At 44.7% G+C, this 7146-nt stretch overlaps 1 non-coding gene across 1 annotated transcript; it reads right to left on the reverse strand.

Moving 5' to 3' along the window:
• Positions 1–6143: 6143 nt before the first annotated feature.
• Positions 6144–6217, reverse strand: TRNAN-GUU (transfer RNA asparagine (anticodon GUU)). Its single transcript has one exon. It is a non-coding gene; the product is annotated as a tRNA-Asn (tRNA).
• Between the last annotated feature and the right edge of the window lie 929 nt (positions 6218–7146).

Here is a 7146-nt window from a genome sequence, read left to right on the forward strand (position 1 = left end):
ATTATTAAAGTTCCTGCAGGACACCAAGCTCGACGAGCGGCTCTAGCGAGGCAACTGTCTCATGTACATAAGCACTCACCACTTCTCTTATCATCATCATCCATCCCAATACTTTCACTCCCCTTCCCTCTTCCCCAGTACAGAGTAGCAGACTAGAGCGCACTAGCTCAGGTCGACCTCTCTGTCTTTCCTATCAATAAATTCTATTCATTCATTCAGTCGCGACAAATGTGTCCGCAAATTAAGACACGGTTAGCTTCGTTGGTAATGCTCGTTATATAAGGACCCCAATAACGACGCAGGGTAGAGAGAATGCGCAAGTATTTGGTCGAAGCTTAACGGTTCACATTAATCACATCAATTGCACTCGTTCCTGACGTGTAAGAATGAGGCTAATGACAGGAAATCAAAGAGGTTACCGTGGTTTTGAGAGCTTCTTATTATTGCGATAGCAATTATATGGACGCTCCAGGGTCATTTTTTACCGTCGCTGTCGCTGAGCTGTTCCGTATAAAGTCCGAGGGTGATAACACTAACGCGACGCGCCGTATGCTAGCTGTATGTGCGAGTGAACACAAGTCAGATAAGCCGATGATCGCTGCTCAATATGGTGCGCGCAAAGGAGAAAGCGCTGAGCAAACGCGCTGTAGTTAATTCTTTTCTTATTAGTCTTGTGGTTTAATTTCAGTCTGCTTTGTCTAGCTCGTGTGCCCGTGCCATGGCGAGCTTGAAATTGAGGTGTTATACGCTTCAAGCAATAGCCGATCCAGAACCCAGCATTACGTGGGGGTGAAAATAACTGTAATTATTGTTAAAAATTTCGCCTTCAGGGTGCCGGTGTCGACCCTTGTGGAAGCGACTCATTTTTGCAATTTCTTTTCAGCGGTAAAAAAGAAACCGCAAGGTATTTTGTGCTGAGGGTGAATGGAACCCCATGGATAGACAATGTGTCGTTACATTTCAATGTCTTACTTTCAATACTATTAGTGCATTGAAGATGATTACGTTGCTGAAAGCATGCTTGACGGAATGCGCCAGGTGCCGCGTTCTTGAAGTATTGTCTAGAAATAATACATTCTCTTTCTCGTAATGTACGCAATTGTAATTAAATTGTGGCCACGATTAAAGCCTGTGCTTGATTTCATTTTATGCAAATCGACACACGACCGAATCTATCATAACTAGCACCTGAAAGCACTTTTTGTGTTTTCTTGCATAACTAATAAAATTATCTTCCTTAATGGAGAAGACATAGAAATAGCATAGGGGTCGTGCGCGGAGCTCTACCGTGGTGGGAACATCTGTAAGCCTTTACTGTTAAACACCTTGATTTTTTTCTTAGTTATGAGACAATTTATCTAAATGCTCTTGAGAAGCTATCCGTATAGTTATGAGACGCTTGGCAGATGTATTGTTTAACGGAGGCAGTAAGCTAGGATTAGAGGTACAGCTGAGGAGGCGGGGTGAACCTGGCGTTTCAGCTGCGGTAAAGGCGCCAGGTTCACCCCGCCGAACGTAATGACGCCTGCACGAATGATGTGCGCAGGCGTCATTCGTGACGCCTGCGCACGTCAGGCGTCACAAATGACGTCATATTTGATACCATGTGAATTTATAAAAGGAGGCGCATTCCATATGGGCTGCTTTTGTTTACCATGACGTCACCGCGAAAGGTTATATCCGAATAGCAAAATGACACTGTCTGGTGAGGGGAGGGGGGGGGGGGTGTCATTGTGCTCGGTTGTATGGAGCATGGCGTACTGTATTCTCACAATCTCGGCACGATTTCCACGCAATGTCGGCACAATGTCGGTGCAAGCACACATTGAAGCCACTAGTGGTCCATGCTGTGGTGCCCCGTTCCCAGGCATTCTCGTTTGTTGCAAAAGCAAGCACAACTTTCTTCATTTGATGACAATGCTCTATATACGCTTCCGCGTAACGTGGGATTAAGCAAGGCTTATGTGACCCTAACCGGGGCTCCATAAAGTGTAACTGCGCAAGTGCAAAGGGGCACCCTATAAGTGACCTCCGGTTTTTACATCAATGGGCACGCAGTGAACGAATGTCGGGGACTGTTGCTATCGTTTACTACGAATATTTTGAGCAGATCAATTGCCATTGCTTCGGCGCTGTGTGATCATCGTAGATTTTCGCACCAGTAAACTTCGGGTCACTGAACATGGGCCACGAGGTATGTGTCCCTTTCAATAAACCTTGTTGACCCCAATTTCTACAGCTAGGTATAAGCCACCCTTCAATGTAGTGACATTGGAAGGAAATCAGTCAGGTAGTATAATATTGAAAAAAGAAAAGCGTTCAGGAAAACTTCGAAACTTCACCATTCCGTCTTCTTTGACGGGTACGCAAGATCACTGACAGCCACACGGGCTGTTAGCTGTGGGAAAAAAATGGCCGGCTGCTGTTTTGTAACTAAGCGTCGAGAAAAGAAGTTTGCAGAAAAAAATTGGGTAGAGTAACAATTTTATAGCCAATAGTATTTTTACGTCCCATGGACGTCGTAGTGGAGGTCCAAGGAGAATTTTGCCCAACTGGGGATCTTTAACGTGCGCTGAGATGCACACGGGCCTCTTGGCAATTAGCCTCCATTCAAACTGCAATCTCCGGAGCCGGGGATCAACCCGCAATTTCGAGCTGAGTATACTAGCGCCTTAGGTACTCGGCTACGCCGAAGGGTGATAGAGTAAGGCTATACAGGCATATGAATGTGATGAGTCCAGGTATGTGTGCAACGACTCCCCACTACTGCCGCTTGAAAGCGTATGTGGCCCAGGTTGAAGCGTTAGTAGCTAAATAGCTGAGGGTCGTCGCGAAAGCGAAGGTTTCACACCATTAGGGCCGCTCATTTACTTTATTTGTTTTCTCGTCAACTTGGAGTAGTGGGTCGTCTACGGTATGGTAGAGAGTATGGGGCTGCTGTCATGACGAAACCTCGTCCGTAGCCTATCCGCGGAACAAGTTGTGTCCAAGGTATGTTTGCATATGCGCATCTCATCAGTTGACCCACTTGACGCGAACGTGTTTTGCTGGGCAAACATCAATTATTATATGTAGATCTTTCATAAAATCAATGTAACCTCACTTCTTGAACTGCGTATGCGAAACTAGGTATGTGCCGCAATTCGCTGAACGTCTAAATTGTGAATCAATGTCACTGGAAAAGAGACAGTTATGATGTGATCCTCATTAACAAAACTGGCTCCGCGAAACTTCCATCGGTGCATAGGCGAAAGGACGGTGGTGATGAATTCAATTATTCCTTGATGTGAATTTCGGTCACTGCATAGGTGGCACTGGGCATGTGTCCCAGTAGCACTTATGCAGTGACCTATGCATCGTAGCTTTTTGCGCCAGTAAACTTTAATGGTCGTCGTTATCATACTTGTTTTATTCTGACTTGCGGATGCCTTGTGTCCTGTGGGAATGCCATGCTAGACGGATACTGTACGACGAATACGAATAGTCCATGGATGATGATCGATTCTATTCAAGATTTCGGTTGCATCCTGGCACATCAGCGCCCCTTGAATGTCAGTGAGCTATTCCTTTCTCTGCCCTCTTCGTGTTGCTTTTGGGCGCCCTATGAATGCGCCCCAGTGAGCAACCAAGTGGCCAACATATTATTTACAGCGAACTCTCATAGTGAAGCTGAATACACGGTAGATAAGATAATTTGGCTACCGGTGTTCTGGCTGGAATATAGTAAGTTTAGTTAGAATTTGTCCAGAACGAAGTGCATAATATTTCGGCCAATTAACACTAATATCTCACGCTCTATTATTATTATTCGGTTCAGGATTACAAAGGTAACAGAAGTAACAAGTAAAAATTTTTTGATGCCTTGTTATAACAGAATCTGTTTTGTTGACTGTTCTAACTTCTGACGTGTGTGTGTGCGTGCGTGCGTTTGTGTGTGTGTGTGTGTGTGTGTGTGTGAGTGTGTGAGTGTGTGTGTGTGTGTGTGTGTGTGTGTGTGTGTGTGTGTGTGTGTGTGTGTGTGTGTGTGTGTGTGTGTGTGTGTGTGTGTGTGTGTGTGTGTGTGTCGGTTTATAGTCTGGTGTCATTTTTACAAACACGGTCCAGTAGATGTGCAGACTTTTACAATTATTCGTGTTGAACTATTGTTGTTTTGTTTAAATACAGTGGCAAAGCTTCCTCATTGCAATGTATGCGTCACTGTGTGTATTTCTGTACAACTTAAGACCTACATACAACATATTCACTTCCTGTACTTGTTGTTGAGTGTATTATTGTGCGTTATGTTGTATGCCCTTTTTCACTGTAACAAACTAAGTGGAAGCCCTGGCTCCGTCAAGCTTGCCTGCCGTGTATCCCGGCTCCTTCCTTTTCGAAAGAAAAGTTAAACTTCGCTGCAATTCATAATCACGATGATTTGCTTGAGTGTCCTGAAGTTGGTACATGACTTGAATGGAGGAGGTGAAGCGTACAGAATTGCCCTGCAATTATAACACCTCGAGTGACGTTCTTCCACCTGGAGCACTATTATGATGCAGTTATTTTGCCATTTCCTCAAGTCCTTCCGCGAGACAAAGCTGGATTGTGAATGGTGAGCCGCGTGGGCTATGTTGGATGCACAGCGGACAGCGTGTTGTGCCTAACGCCATCGCCCGTATGTATTCTAAAATAATTTTAATAAAAATAATAAAATAATAACAATAATAATAATAAATAAAATACATCGTTAATTGAAGCAGTCGCTGACAGCCTTAGCAAGGCTAGTTCTGCAAGCAGATATAGCAACGCTTCTCGTATATTTTATAAGCAACAGTATTTGTGAGACAGATCTAGCCGAAAGCCACGATAGTCAGGTTAATTATTACGTTGCATAACACCACAAACTATTCCAGATGAGAAAGCGGAGAAGGTTCTATTGGTGCAGTTCGTCAGAGTTCTTTATTTTTTCATAAAAATAAAGGCTGTGCAGTCCTTTGCACAGCAAAGCGCCGCTGAAGCCGTCGTTGCTATGGGTTCCAGCATGGCGGCCGAGCCATCTCAGATGCGATACGGCGCAAATTTTAGATATACACAGGGTGTTTTCTTTTTTTGTTTTTAGCTGCACGGAATTTTTAAAATTAGAAAAAGAATATAGATCACTGTAACGATATGTTTACCATTCGAGTGTACGAATTGGCAGCCTCTGAATACAGAGCAATTTGCGCACTTACGTGCGTAATTAGCGAAGTTACGGGAATTAACTTTCTAGTTATCAACATTAGGTGCTTACGTGCATTAGGTGCACAATCAACATCGGTACCTTGTAGCCCGTCTTCGACAGTACCTATCTCAACAATTGAATTTTGAATAGTGAATTTCACGTGGGAGCTACGCGAACAAATAGTTCCCCTTGGCAGGTTACTTGAAACCGGAACTAGCTGGAAAGAGAGCTTCTGCGTCGTTGATGTCACCGCAGCCCCCAACCCCGTCTTTCTTCACGTCTCGGCGGCGTTGGCCTAGCGCTTCGATGCCGGCAGGCCGCCAAATTTACTTCGTCATTTCCTTGGGCACACCATGTCCACTTCCACCGACGAAATCCCGTATCAGGGGCCCAAGGGATTGAGGAAGGAAATTTGGCAGCCTGCCGGCACTCAAGCGATAGGCCAGCGTCGCATACAGCATGGAGATAACCCAAGCTGCTCGCGGCGAGCCAGAACGGCGGTGACCTCAGAATGAAAACGCGAGGGGGGGGGGGGCGACATCGACGACACAGACGCTCTCTTTCCAGCAAGTTTTGCTTTGAAGAAACCTGCCAAGGAGAATTAGTTGTTTGCGTAGCCCTCACGTGAAACCCGCTATTCAAAGTTTAATCTTTGGGATAGGTACTGTCGAGTACGGGCTTCAATGTACCCAAGTGCTGTAGCCACCTAATGTCGATAATTAGAGAGTTAATTACCGTGACTTGGTTAATTATGCACTCAATTGGGCGAATTGTTCTGTATCTAGAGGCTCCCAATCCGTACGCTCGAAGAGTAAACATACCGTTACCCCGATTTATATTTTCTTAATTTTAAAAATTTGGTGCAGCTAAAGAAACACCCTGAACATAAGACATGCGGTAAAAGAACCTAATGGAGAGTAAAAAGTACGAGAACAAAAAACGCAGCCGCCCCCGGGAGGGCTCGAACCTCCAACCTTTCGGTTAACAGCCGAACGCGCTAGCCGATTGCGCCACGGAGGCTGGACGCTGCACGGGGTTACATTATACCGCCCAAGCATTTCACAAAGACCGATCTTGTGGAAACCTATTGTTTACTAAACACATGCCCGGGACCGTCCCGAGCCCGAAAGTGCCGTATGCTGACCCGCCCAATCACGGCCTAGTGGTTTGAGACCTGACCTCTTCCAGGCCCGGGCCCGAAAGCCTGAACAATGATTGCACTTGAGTCTATAAACTTGGCTTGGATGTAGCTTTAAATTAGCTTATCTGGTGATTTCCAGAATACTATTATACACTGCAACTAGAAACTATTTTAGATCCCTTAAATAGCAATGGGTTACGCGCAGGAGTAACGGTCATGTGCAACTGTACATGGTGGTTTTTTTATAGCTGCGCCAAATATTTAAAGATTGGCTGTGGGATATCGACCAATTCTAACCTATCACCTGAATTAATCGATGAAGCGGGTATTACGTCTAGGAGAAATAAAAATACCTAATTTACTAAATAACATAAGGAAACGGGCATAACGCAAATCAACTTTCTAATTAATTACACTATAGTGGACATATTTCAATCTCCGAATTGTAGCCACTTAGTATGCAAGGCACATCGACTTGAAACGATTTCTGAAGATGACACCGGTTACGAGATGTGCCCCGCCAACCTTCCGGTAAAATGCCTGGTTGTTCGTCTTACTTCATTAAGAAAACGCCATTGTTTGCATTGCAGCATAAAAGCAATTGGAACGCCAATGCATTTCGTGGGACGCCGAAAACTATTATCTTGAAATGGACGCAGTCTTGAGAATCCGTTTCAAGTCAACATACCTTGCATACTCACTAGCTACAACTATGTAGATTATGAGCCGCAAACTATTTACAATAATTAGCGCGATAACGTTAATTATTCAAATAGGCATTTTGATTTGTCGCAGAAGTTATAACCGC

The sequence above is a fragment of the Dermacentor albipictus genome, chromosome 6, assembly GCF_038994185.2.
Source record: "Dermacentor albipictus isolate Rhodes 1998 colony chromosome 6, USDA_Dalb.pri_finalv2, whole genome shotgun sequence".
Taxonomy (NCBI): domain Eukaryota; kingdom Metazoa; phylum Arthropoda; class Arachnida; order Ixodida; family Ixodidae; genus Dermacentor; species Dermacentor albipictus.